The sequence below is a fragment of the Lemur catta genome, chromosome 3, assembly GCF_020740605.2.
Source record: "Lemur catta isolate mLemCat1 chromosome 3, mLemCat1.pri, whole genome shotgun sequence".
NCBI lineage: Eukaryota > Metazoa > Chordata > Mammalia > Primates > Lemuridae > Lemur > Lemur catta.
The window spans coordinates 69,372,967-69,388,077 of NC_059130.1; positions in this window are offsets into that span (position 1 = coordinate 69,372,967).

The following is a 15,111-nucleotide window of genomic DNA, read 5'->3' on the forward strand; positions in this document are numbered from 1 at the left end:
ATCTAATGTTAATAGACTGTGTGGTAAGATTCAGCAAAGCTTGTCTGTTTAGATTCTTCTTGACCTCTCTGAGCATGTATTTCTTTCTTTTTTTCTTTTTGATGTGGGGCAGGGCCGTCACTGGAATGGGGGTCTTAAGACCTACAGTCAAACAAAATAGGTTAGATAATCTCTTTATGGATAGTGCTTTTATCCTAGTAGACATTAAAAATTTATTTCTGAATAATCTGTGAGGTTATTCATTAACCAGGCCTCTTTGGAGAAGTATAGTAAATAGAAACAGGGTATTGTCCAATTTTCACTCTGGGCCTACAAAGATTTTGTTTGTTTATTTATTTATTTATTTATGATAGGATCTCACTCTGTCACCCAGACTAGAGTGCAGTGGCTTCATTGTAGCTCACTACAACCTCAAACTCCTGGGTTCAAGAGATCCTCCCATGTCAGCCTCCTGAGTAGCTGGTACTACAGGCATTAGCCACCACACCCCACTAATTTTTTATTGTTTTTTGAAGAGACAAGGCCTTACTATGATTCTCAGCCTGGTCTTGAACTCCTGGCTCATGTGGTCCTCCTGCCTCAGCTTCCCAAAGTGGTAGGATTATAAGAATGAGCCACTGTGTTTAGCTGAGACTTAGATTATTGAGAGCAAAATGGAAATATAGCATCCTAGGAGTAGGAATGAACTGCATGTCACCCTTAAGAGGTTTTGGAGATGAAGCCAATAAAGCACAATACAGAGTATCTAATGAGAGATTTGGATTTGAGAGAGGGCAGAGCAGTTAATATTTTATTGCTTATCTTCTGGCTTTGGTGTTAAAACTGGTAAGTATACACTAAGAATTTTGGTGACAATATACAAAGTGTTAATGTAAAGTACTTAACTTCTGACTCAATTCAACTTTAAACAGATTTTAAATTGGTCTTTCATTTTAATTTGATTATCTTCTTTGAAATTCTTTTCATTTATTCCTGATAATCACCCTTTAAAGAATTGCCTAGCTTGATTATTAAAACAGTAAGAACATGAATACTGATATCAAAAAGAACAAGAAGGACAAAAATAACAACAAAACAATGCCTTCAAAAGAGACCAGGGTAAAGAAACAAACTTCAGTACAACAGGATAAGAGAAGTTATACTGGTTTATTTTTCCTATGGTTATTACAAAATGTTAGAGTATATATTTTCACAAATATACTTTTACTGAAGAATTAGCTTGATAAACTATGCCAATCCATCTTGGTGGTAGAGTCAACAGCAGAAAGTCAAGATGGTGGTGGGCTTTGCTTTCAATAAGAAGTTTATCTTATGGAAGAAAGTGAAGGGAAACAGATCTCTGGAACTTCTAGTCTTCTCATATCATCTTCAATGAAAAAAGACAGAACTCTAAAAATTGAAAGACTTTATTTACTTTATCTTAGTTCTTTAAAGCACCTGATTTGATGTGGCTTTAGGAAAGTTTAATTGAATCATTTGGTTAGTAGCGTATTTGTCTTGTTTTCATATTTAGAATCTTAGGTTTTCTGAATGTTTTCCTCCTGTTAGGGAGAAGGGTACAAATCATTAACTCATATCTAAACTCTTAGACCATACATTTTTTTTTCAAAAAATTCATTTTATTCTACTTCATTTTATGTTGAGTTGAGCTGGCCAAAAATGAAGCAGCAATCTAGTAACACATTAATGTTAATTTCTGGTCATGTTCATAGTAAACATAGAGATTCATTTTTGATTTTATTTTCAGTTTATGTTTTAAGGAGGGAGTGTTTTGGGTGCAATTTGCCCATCTGTAGAGCTAGCAAGTAATCCTTAATTAGTCAAATCTCTGTGTGTAGCTATTGAGCATGACAAGCTCACATAAGGGAAGCAGGCATCTATTTACCTGGTAAGAAAACACAGAAAGATGAAATCAAATCCTAAACAAACAAGAATTATTCTTTTAAAATTCAATTTATCATATTGGCATCCTTAAGAAAAAAATTACTCTCTTAAACTTATCTAACCAATAATAAGAACATAACTTGTTATGCCAAGATCCACGGTCTCTTCTCCAGCTGTTTGATAACTGATGAACAAGCACAGTATGGGAACTTGCACAAATCAATGAACAAGATAGGCTGATTTTGACATCCTAGCAAAGAGCTTAGAAGTATATGAGTTGACATTATGCTGAGAGATCATTTCAAAATAATGAAAGTCATGAATTTTCTTTGCTGCTAGAAATGTTAAGGCAAGCCTGCCCGTACTACTGTTTTCTGTGTAAACAATAGTTTCAATATTTGAATGTCCATATATGGTGCACTATCTTTATCCAAAATGTGTTAAGCTAGGATTAGTTCCGGAAGACTTAGAGATATTTCTGCAGTACCCATCTTAAAGATACTATGAATTGTAGGATTTCCTGAGGCTACAGCAGTAATCTGCTGAAAGTCAGTAATCATCAGAAAATATGACTGCCACACTTATTATTTAGAGGCTGGTATGAGAATGTTATCATTCTATTTAAGTTTAGGATTACCTTTAGTCCTTACTGATCTGTGTTTTTATTTCCACTTGACAACTCTGCCTTTGGTTATTCATCTTAAGACTTATTCAGCTGCAAGAAATGACCAGAAGAAAATCCCAACATCTGTACTTGACTTTTCATGCTCTTTGTGAATTATAATTGTTCCTGAATATGGTGCTCGGTCTGTAATTTCATGTTAGAGAATAAAACTAAATAATGTAGACCAGGGGTCAAAAACTGATGACTGAAGAAGATTTATCTATTGGAGTGTTTAATATATTTTTTTAATTTTAATACGCTTACAAAGGGCATGCCACCTCCTATTCGTAACAGTGCCCACTGTTCTGTATCTTACATTTGCATTTTCTGTCTGGCATCTAAAGTTACTTGAATTTGCTGTCTCTTCATTAGACAAATGGAAACTGAAGCTTATATGTGATATTTATAATGTTCACCAATTAAAATAATACATGCACAACTTTCAGGGTCTTTCCAACCTTATATAGAAAAGAGTTTATTTTGGGGACGTGTCTGCACTTATAATTGTATACAAAGACAAGTCCTTAGAAGGTGTGACAGATGTCAAAGGAAGTGACACCTGGGTTCCCTATCTTGTACTTTTCCTCCTTAACTTCAACTTTGTTTTGTTTTCATTCATAAAGTTACTTGGGCTAGAAGAAGATGTATCAGTGATAGCAGAAATTTATATTAGTCTCCCAAATTTTATTTTCTATTTCCTAACTTTTACTCCCTTATTTAGTAGTAGGTACTATGAGTACAGATTGGATATGCTAATTTTTTAAGTAGTATCATTCACTGAAATTTATCCACTAACTTTCAGCTTCTACCAGTAGGATTGTAAGTATTTAGCATTTTCAATTATATATTTATTTGTGATTTTAGTGGAGTAATAGGGACCTTGGGGTCAGCTTCAATCATAGCCATTTTAGTAATGGTAAATTACTTGGAATTGAAAAATTAAATAGTAATCACAAATAAAATCAGATTGTATCTGAAGCAGCCTTCTTTGATTATCTATATATAGCTGTATCTTAACATTATCTAGTAATCTGTGCTTGCATTTTATTAACGTTTATTCTGAATAAATTCTTCCCTCAAATATGAATTTGTTGAGCCCTAGCAAAGGTTCCATTTTTTTGCTGTCACATTGAGATGAAGCCTACTGTGATGAATTATTAGGACAATGAAAATTAAGCAAGAGTGAAGGCTGTAATTTGAGAAGGAAATAAATCTGCAACTTGCAGAAAGAATTGTAGCTTGGAAGATTTATTCTCTCCTTTAAAGTCTCCTGTCACAATATGGTAACAGTAGACATCAGGAATTGAAAGATGACTTCAAAATCTCCTCATTGACAACATTTCTAAGTGGCCAACTTTTCAAGTGTCACTGTGGGAGGCCTTTGGGCCTATCTTTTATCTTTGCCATGATTTGAAAGAGCCACTTGTAGTAATTACAACTGCGAAGGTAGGAATAGGCTGTTTTGCAAGCCATATGACTACACAGTTAGGAAAGAACAGTGAAATAAACACCACATACGCTATTGTAAGCTGCCATTGGAATATAGAGCATGATGGGCAATGATGGAAGAAATTCCAGTCTCTCAATGTATCCACACCAGACCAATAGGGCTCAACTTTTACATAATAAAGTTCTGAGTTGTTTTTCACTGGCCATGGATCCCCAGGTTGGAGGTCATGTAACCTGAGCATGCCCAGATGAAGTAAGCCTGCAACCATAGGAGGAACCTAAGTACTTGGACTGAGGAACAGAGATTGAATTAAGAAGACACCACATGGCAGGGTCCAGGATCCAATCAGATCCAGCCCTGGCATGGTCCAGTAAGAGCATGCCTGCTGGCATCATCCCTTTGCAAGAGCCAATGAGATCATGCCTCATTACCCTATGCTTATAAAACCTGACTCTACTTCCCTCTCAGGGAGGCAGATTTTAGCATTTCCTTTGGTCTCCTTCGCAACTGACTTGCAATAAACTGCTGTCATGGCCTTGGCCTCTATGCCCATTGGGCAGTGAGCTCATTGATTGCTTCAAAACAATAATAATGGGGCACTTGATGCGCTATCCTTGACCTATCTTGTCCTATCAGAATTAACTAATTTATAGTGAATGCTCATGTCTCAAATTGAGATTAAGAAAGGAGTTCCCAATAATATTTAAAATTTAAAAATGAAATGAAATGAATGCAAATATGTATGTTTTAGTAAATATTCATTTGCTTATTTTAAAATTTGTTTTCTGACGTATTAACTCATAGTTATGGAATTTCTTCCATTTATTTTTCTCTATGGGAAATGCAATGGCGTAGGCAACTAACACTCAGTTTCTGTTAAAAAATGGAAGAGAAGGACATTAAGATTTGTAGGATACCCACTTAATGCTCAATAATGCCGTAACAATTAATTGTATCACAAGTGTGATTATCTTTATTTTACAGATGAGAAAATATAGGCCTTGATAACTTAAAGAACATGACAAAGGTCAGGCAACTAGTAAAAGGTAGTTTTATAATTTGAACCCAAACCTAATGCTATGTATCATTTTGCCACCGAAGCAAATAAGCATCTATATTTTGGAATTTATAAGCATCGGAATGCCTAAGTTGAAATGCTAGACCCTCACCTGAACACATTCCTAAGCCTTTATGAAGCTTATTTTTCTTGTTACAGGCCACAGACAGCTGTATAGATAGTTCATCCAGTGTGACGGGGGACATGCAGAGGGTAATGTTAAAGATGCAAGTTATTGGGTAAATTCGGAGGGTTCAGGTGCAAAGCCTTAGTAAAATATGAAGCCAGTATCTGTTAGGAATAATTGAGCAGGATTGCCTAATATGGCACTATGGTTACACTAGTGATTCAAAGTTATGGATTTAAAATGAAGATGCTCATCACAGAGAGCATTTTTCGGCAGCCACTTTCACCTGCTCAGAGGCAGGGGTAGACTATTAGGGTTGGGGTCTAGCCCGGCCTATGGAATGAAGTGAGTTGAGGATATTTGCAAAGGAGGAATATATTGATGAATCATGAACGCTAACCTGAGTGAGGATGGAAACGAGAGCGTCGGCGGTGTGGGGGGAAGGGCATGAACAAGTGTTGGTACCATTTAACTCAGGGTTTTAGCAGGGCTGAAGGAATACTGGAGTAGGGGACTAGAGAGAGTGATCTAGAACACCAATAAGCTGGGCATTGTTCCAAGTGCTAGGGATACCGCGGCAGACCAAACAGAGATGCAGAGATTCTTGTTATTTTTGATATTGAAAAGAGATTCCTATTTGCCAAAAACATTGATAACCACTGGTTTAAACAGGGTTATAAAAAGCTTAATTTACTTAATTGAATTGAGGGGTAGTAAAGAAAACCATCTACTGTGGCTTTTTATCTGGACTCCAGGGAAGAAAAAAAATTATTTCCAGAGCTTTTGTGTCCCTTTAATTTCAAATAAAGAAAAGCTTATTAGAAAATATTTATTAAGTACCCATGTTTGTGAACGGGACTTCATAGTTCATTTACTATTGGGAATAATTGTGAAGTTCGGGAGAAATATATTTTAATAGTAAAAACCAAACAGGTATATTCATTTTTTTCTATCCATTTTGTACAGAACATTTGGAATTAAATTTAATTCAGTCAATGTTTACTAAGGTGTTATCCCTGACCTAAATGATTTTACAATCTAGTGGGGAAGAAAAATATGTTCCAAAATTACCATAACACAATGCATGAAGTGACAGGTGTCAAAAGTTAAGTATAAACACAATGCTAGGGAGCCCTGAAGAAGGTGATTAATTCCTGCTTGTGGTGACTGAAGACTTCAGAGAGGAATCTCTATTTTAGCTATATTTTGAAGAATGAGTAGCATTTATAAAGGCCTGATGGGGATTCGAGAAAAGAAGGGTATTTGGAAAGTATTCCAGGCTGAGGAAAAGCAGGGACATAAGCCAGAAACAGACAAGTACAGAATACTCACAGTATTCAGAGACACAAAAGTAGGATTGTGTGGTTGTCCCAAAGTTATCTTTGGAAGAGGAGTGAAAATGTCAAGCAGTGACCTGGACATAGGTCACAGTTTATTGCATGTATTGCTGGAGGAAGAGAGGTATGGTAGCATAAAAACATAAGCTTTATTTCTGCACCATTGATGGGATGTGATAATGTTCTTTTCTTAATGAACACATATTCTGAGCATTTATATCTAACATTAGAAACGCCTGTTTTGATATAAACATGGATGTAACTCAGTAACAGAATGTCTTTTTCTTTTTTTTTGGTATAAACCTCTTACCACATCTTACATTTGGTAAATGCTTTTGGAGGCTACTTTGAGATGTATCTTTGAGAGAAATCCAAGATGCTTACTAAAAGTATAGGTCATTTCATAAAACCATTATCAATTGTTTCTTAACCTTAAGAATTTCCTATGATAAAACAAAGTAGGCTTTGAATCTTTCTTTTTGTAAAAATGTACAATATAGATTAAATTAATTATACATACATATATTTTAATTTCAGAATACTTATCTTTAGCATTTGTCATAAATAGCTAATATTTTAATATCTGTAAATTTTATAAGCTATGAAAGATTTAAAAAATTATAATTATATTCTGAATATGATCATGTAGTGATATTTATTGTACTTATAAAAAATTACAAGTTTTTATTTAATGAGTTGCTATAGTTTTAGTTATGAAGTATATAGAAATGTGTGGCTTTGGCATTTATGATTGTGGAAATATAGCTAGAAATAGGAACTCCAGGTTTATCCAAGAAAATAAATATACCATTGATTTTATTGATACCTACTTTAAATTCTTTATACTAATTTCATTAAATTGCAGAAAAGTAGAAAAGTAGTATTTTATTTAAAACTTTTTGGTAAAAATATGCAAAATATTAGATACTCAGTAAATCCCAGTAAGAGAAGCAACCAAGAATATTTTCTGTGTTTTCATAGTGGGATTGAGGACCTAAAGGTTTGGGACTGTTAATATATTCATTGGTGCTAGTTCAAGAGCATTTCTGTGTAGCCCAATAATATTTTATCTTTCTGATATAAAATTAAATATATGGGTATCAGATTGTGTCTGTGTAGCTTTCAGAATCACTAAGGATGCACAAAGGGAACGGTGCATGCAGCTCATAACTTCCTCTGCCCTCAGAGACTGTTTCCCTTGGTGCAAGTGTTCAGTGTGTACTTAGAGCAGAAAACGTGTGAGAAGGAAGTGGAAGGTTCTGTCCTTTAGTACTATGCCGTGATGTGTTATTGCATGTTACCAATCCAAGGAAGTCCAACCAAACCAAATAAAAGTTTTAGATAATTATAAAACATTGGTTGAAATTACTCTATATTAATTTCCTGCTTCCATTTTATAGCTATTTAAAAAAAGATTTTTTCCCCCGAATTAGAACTTTGCTATTTGTACCACCCTGCCTTCCCTATTGTGCAGACCACTGGCAAAAAATTGTGATTTTATTAGTCCCACAGGGAGAAATTTTTTCCAGGAAATTGCCGGTTCTTTATGACATTTATTCTTATATGGAGTAATTCTCTTGACTTTTACTGATGATGGTTGCTCACTCTAGCCATTAAACCCTGGCCGTTCTTAAACTAAACCAAATGGATACAGGTAGGAAGAACGGAAAAAAGATACAAACAGTAAAATCAAAGCATTTGTACAGCTTCACTCTCCTTTGATTAAAGTTCCCTAGAAACCTACTTATATGAGAGACTAAATTACTATAATTAGTGATAAATCCACTAAGCAATTTTACCTGACTAAACCAAGAACTTTAAGCCTGTAAGTGACTGTAATTTTTTTCTTACTTGCGGAAAAACATATTTACTAGTTACACAATGTCTTTTTACTATCTGTGACCAGTTATTTTGTGGGCTAGAGATGGATGTTAAACTCAGAATATATATGTTTGAATCTATGCAGCCTGTATAGACTTTCTCTGTTCCAGGGCCCAAATCTTACCTCTCAGTTCAAGCTATCTGTTGCCTCCGTAATCAGTAAAATCATCGCTGGCCTGAGTGAGAGAATGCAGACAGCCGGGCTCAGTGGTGACCACCAGGTCTAGAAGGACAGCATCCCCTTTGCAAATGAAGCTGTGGAATATGTTCTGGCTCTCATGGCCCAAAGCAACAGGCCAAGCTTCAACTGTTGCTGTGTTATTTACTGCATGCCTATTATGTACCATGCATTTTATATGTATTATTTCTAACCCTTATACCAAACCTGCGAGGTATTTGTGATTATTGCCATTTTATACATGAGAAAACTGTGGCTCAGCAAGATTAAGTCTGCCTAAAACTGAATAGTTAATGCTGATGGATCTAGGCTCTTTGGGAGTATATGGCACTCTCTTGTCGATTCAAGGAAAAATTATTAGATTTATCAGTCTAAACATATTTAGACTGCAGCAGATGAGAACTGTTTAGTTTTCTATCACTGTGTAACAAATTACCCCAAAGTTAGTGGCTTAGAATAAGACACAATTATTATTCTACAGTTTCCATGATATCACTATTAAATATTTATATTTATAACTTATATCATAATTATATATAAGCTATTTATAGTATATTTGTACATATTATACACATATATATAAATGTAATGATGGAAGTGACATCTCATCACTTTCACCATATTTTATTTTTTTGAATTGAGCTACAGCCCCATCCACACTCAATTGGAGAGGATTGTATGAAGATACGTACCATGGAGGTCACCCTAGGATTGTCTGGTCTTCTATAGGTGCCTATAAATCAGAGTGGAGCACAGCTATTAGGATATTTTTCCATGCATTCATCACTTTTTATTCTTCAGTTTATTTTAAAGACAATTTATTATTACTATTTTATCTGAATGTTCTTTAAGGCCTTGCTGCTTTTACAAGACATTTAAGAAAAGTAAGAGCAATGTCGGTGTTCTTGCCTTTATTTCAATGTTTTGAGTGATTTATTTCCAAAGAGTAATTCAAGTTCATTTATATATTGCTGTTTGTGTAAAATATTGAGGAAAAAATAGTATTCCAGCACAAAATCACTGAAGAACATTGAAATAAAAGCTGAAAGCTGAATAGGGGCCATGCACGGTGGCTCACGCCTGTAATCCTAACACTCTGGAAGGCCAAGGCGGGAGGATTGCTTGAGCTTAGGAGTTCAAGACCAGCCTAAGCAAGAGTGAGACCCTGTCTCTACTAAAAATAGAAAAATTAGGTAGACATTGTGGTACGCGCCTGTAGTCCCAGCTACTTGGGAGGCTGAGGTGGGAGGATCACTTGAGCCCAGGAGTTTGAGGCTGCAGTCAGCTATGATGATGCCACTGCCCTCTACCTAGAGTGACAGAGACTCTATTTCAACAAACAAACAAACAAAAAAAAATTGAACCCCCTCCTCACTATTTCCTATTTAAAAATAAATAATCATAATACATTTTCAAAAGCCAAATAGGGACAGATTATGAATGTTCTGACCATGGAAATTTTGTCTTAGTAAGACATATACAAAAAGTTTTATTTCAAATGTTTAAGGCCATAATTCCCTGTCCCTTCCTTCCCCTCACCTTTCTCTCTCTCTGCCAGTTATACAATGGTGTAATTAAAAAGAATAAGGCTGAAAGACATTTGCTGTACTTCTAACTCTACTACTAATTGTCTTTGCATATTAGGTTTATTATTTTATCTATAGAATGAGGAAGTTAGTTGAACTGAGTTACTGCTGCAAAGAAACGTATACAGAAAGAGGTAACCTAGCTGCTTCAGGTAGCAACTCACAGGTTCGAGTTTGTTAGAGTCACAAAAACACATCATGTGATCCATCCTCTCAGAGTTCATCTATCCCTAATAATTTGACTAAAGCTACCTACACGTACATATGGCATGAAAATCAGGATGCCAATAGACTCACTTGGCACTTAAGCAATATCTGACTACTCAAAACTTTGCTTGTTACTTCTGGTGGGTAAATGCATTCAATTAGTAGTAAAGAGCCAGAATTAAAGGAGAATGAGATACTATAAAGGGCTCTTTCCATCAGCCTGGGGAAGTCTGATGCAAATGCCCACAGGCCAGGAACACAGTCACTATGCATTAGTGTTGGATTAACACCAACTGTTCCTAATCCTTTGGCAACTACTCCTATCCCTCATGTAGAACACAGACCTTCTATCAGGTTGGCATATTTATTGAGTGTGAAGTTGTTATATTGTAAACTTGTTTTATTTTGTTTTAGGAGACATACATTCTTGTTTGGATTAAGAAGACATTCTGGGCCGGGCGCAGTGGCTCACACCTATAATCCTAGCACTCTGGGAGGCTGAGGCAGGTGGATTGCTCGAGGTCAGGAGTTCAAGACCAGCATCAGCAAGAGCGAGACCCCATCTCTACTAAAAATAGAAAGAAATTATCTGGTCAACTAAAATATATATATATAGAAAAAATTAGTTGGGCATGGTGGCACATGCCTGTAGTCCCAGCTACTTGGGAGGCTGAGGCAGAAGGATCACTTGAGCCCAGGAGTTTGAGGTTGCTGTGAGCTAGGCTGACGCCACGGCACTCACTCTAGCCCGGGCAACACAGCGAGACTCTGTCTCAAAAAAAAGAAGACATTCTGTTTACATCATTATGATATATCACATCAGTATGATACATAATGTATTTAGCACATACATAGTCTCATAGCTTCAGAAGTTTCTAAAGAAATACTGATTTGATTTTTGATCTGTTATTTATTTTGGGGAGAGGACCCTTTGTGGTAATATAACAAAATACCACAAACTGGGTAATTTATGATAAAGAGAAGTTTATTGGTTCACAATTCTGGAGGTTGAGAAGCCCAGGAGCAAAATGCTGGCATCAAACCAGGGCCTTCTCACTGCGTCATCACATGGTGGAGGGTAGAAGAGCAAGAAGGCAAGAGGATGGACCCACTCCCATGAGTATTTTTCATATAGTATTAATCTATTCATGAGGGAAGAGCCCTTGTGACCTAAACATTTCTCACTGGGACACACCTCCCAACAGTGTTGTATTGAGGATTAAATTTCCAACACATGAATTCTGGAAGACACATTCAAACCTTGGCAAGGCTTTTACCTGATCTTAATCCCGAATCCTGAAGATAAACCTGTATTTCCTGCATGTGTCTTCAACCTCTAATTTGGAACAGAGTATGATTCATTTTATGGATCACACTAGTCTTATTTGGTGAGAGTTCATACATAGTGGGAAATAAATTCAGAGAATCCCACCTTACACTTTTTTTGGTATATATTCCTTCCTTTTTTCTCTTACTATAATATTTTTTGTCTCTGTTGTAGAAGAGGTAATTTAGGTAAGATCAAGGATCAGTCTCTTTGTCTACTTTTAAGACTTTCCTATTACAATCACAAAATACTTTTAAAAATAGTATTTCATTTTTATAGTTTTACATATATTATCTAATTTGACTCCAATAGCACTCTAACAGTGAAAATGTAGATTATCATATGTGACTTAAGATAATTACTGTGAGACAGGTTCAGCAAGTTATAAAATAGTATCTAATATTTTGTGAATGCTTAATAGGTTTCAGACACTCTCCTAAGTACTTTATAAGCATAAAATATTTTATTACACATACATATACACAAACCCCTATTGTTCCCATTTTATAGATGGGGAAATTGAGGCTTAGGAAAATTAAGTCACATATCTGGAGTCACAGTGTACATGAGTGGTGGAACTGGGAGGCCCATCCCTCTGACCCTAGAGATAATACTCTTCTCCAACACTGTTTCCTGGTAGTGTGAAGATGGAAATATGGTTCAGTGCTAAAAGTACTCTGCTGGGGTTAAATTGTTGGTCTCTGAGAATGGTAATAATTATAATGTTGCTTAGTATATATAAAAAGTCCTGACATTTTGAATACAAGAGGGAAAATAGTATGTTTTGTAAAAAATTGAAGTTACCTCTACACTTGAAATGCAATGTAGTATGATCAGCCTGCCACTCCCACAATACTATCCAAGATAATAATGTCTTCTTTGATGACCTTACAAACTGTGCAATTAACATGCAGTTAACAGAATTCTTCTGCTGGGATTCAAATAGCAAAAATAGAGGGACTATGCCGGGATTCTACTTGGGGTTTCCTACTCCGGTTGTCAAGCATGTCCTCTAATTGCTTCTCCCTTTTGCCATTTTAACTTGCTAATGGAATTTCTTCACTGGAGTTTATTCTATGGTCATATGTAATAACTTTCTTCTGTCTAAGCACTAGAAGAAGTCTTTTTCTTTTAGTGGAACAACTGGACTCAGAAGCAAAAAACATAAGTTCACACTCTAGTTCTGCCAATACTACTTGAGTAAGAGGAGAGCTCTATTACTTCTCTTTAGGTGTCAATGCTACCAGGATCACAACTGAACAAATCACAGGTAGCTCAGCCAGGCAGAAAGAAGTCAAGACATAGCAAGGTGCTATTAGTGATCTTGCTTATCTGGTTTATCTGCACTGGACATCAGAATTCTGATTGTGATAGTCAGTGGTGTATCCCAAGTCTAGAAATATTAAAAAAAAAATGGCTAGAGAAGATCCTTTACCTTCTGACTTGATGAAGTTAATAAGAATTGTTTGAGAATAAATTTCTAATTTGTTCTCACTAAATAATTAGTGAAATTGTTTTTCCACTTCTCTCATTTTCTTGCCAAGAGAATAATTCTGCTCCAATTTAGACCAGACTTCTTAAGTTATCCAGGTTTTGCTTATTTTTTTCTACCTGTTTCAGTCTGTATTGAAGTGTGTTGTGGACATTTGTTGGTTTGCATTTTCAATATCTATTCCTCTTCCTACTGACGAGAGGGAAGTGATCTTGCTTTCAGTGCCTTATCCCACTGGATATGATGCAGGGGGACTGACAATCAAGGGCCTGGCCCTTCTGCAGGCAAAGGGCCCATGATCCACGTTAAGTCAGCTAGATTTACTCACCCTAAAATTTGATTCTCAAACTGAGAACCAACAGAATAAACATGGTTGGAACTGATTGATCCTATTGGTAGTGCCTCAAAGAGACTATTCATCAGTTCCTGATTCCAGATTCCTATAGCTGCTTTTTCAAAACTATTTGAGCTGAATTTTAAAAATAATTTTCTGTAAGTCTATGGTCTACCCCATACCCATCCTATAAATGCCTTGAGCCAGTCCAGGCTTCAGTTGCCTAACAAAGATTCTAATTGATACAAGAACACAATTTAATTCTTCATCCAGATTTTACCTACAATTGCATAAGCCCTAAATGTAGCTAACAGAGTGCCCTTTCCATGTTAATTTTTATGTCCCTCTCTCTGTGTTCTGTTTTTTGTTCTGTCCCTACTGCTACTTTTGAAAAGAAGAGAATATCAATTTGTTGGGTATGTGTTGAATACTAATTTTTACACTGGACAGAAAGAATAAATACATTTTTTTATTCATCATGTTTCCTTAAACTCAAGATTGGCTGATTGTCTATTGTTTCTCTCCTGGAGCTAAGTAGGCTGTGAAGTACTTCACGCAGTATTGGTCAAGCTATCTTAAATGTTCATTAACGCCCAGTCACTTTGAGAGTTCTGATAAATTGTTAAGGTATTTAAGCCAAGCCTAAAAGACTCCAAGGAGTTCTCTCAAGAGTTGGCAGAGTTGACAATGTGGCCTTAAACTGTTAAAGCTTTCAGCAGCTTTAAGGCTATTTTATCTTTGTTGTTAATGGACAGACAGAATCAGATGGAAGGATGGGCTCAGCAACCACAGCGGGGCTCAGCACAGAGCGTGCAACCCTGGCACACAGGAATGGATGACTCTGTCCAGAAAAAATTAAGATGCTGATGTAATGAGGAGCAACTACAATCTGAAAAATAACAGTAGGAGGCAGACTTTTTTAAGAACTATAAGTCAGAGTTTATCATTACAATATCAAAAGAGAGACTTTCTAATTCCAAACAGAATGCAAAAACACACATTCTATAATGGTATGGAAATGAAGATTATTAAAAGGCTTTTCTTTTAGCCATAGTTACTCACCCAGGAAGCCTCAGAAGTCCTGGACCCACATTTAAGCATGAATAACATGAATTCAAGTACTCATATATATGCAATAATTTCCAAGTGTATTAAATAGTTATTATTTAAACAGTCGAAAGTTAATCTGCCATGTCTTGTCCACGAACTCCAAAATTCAACTTATCGTTAGTGTATCAGGTAATAAAGGTAATGACAATACTTACGTTTATTAGTTTCCTGCATTCTTCAAACATCAGGAAGCTTAAGGCAGAAAATCATGTTTTAGAAATACATTTTTCTTGAATACAGAACAACTTTTGATCTGATAAGACATGCTTACTCTTTCTTTGTGTTTTCCTATCTGAAATCATTACTGTATTCTCTGGAAAGGAGAATGATAGATAATCTCTAATTGGTTGAATTTCTGAAATCCTCTAGAAGCTTACAGAAAAATTCTCTCATATTCAGAATTACATGTAACAAGTTATTAGGGAGGTAAAAACAGGGTTTTAACCAGAATTATTAGCATAGACATCATGATACATG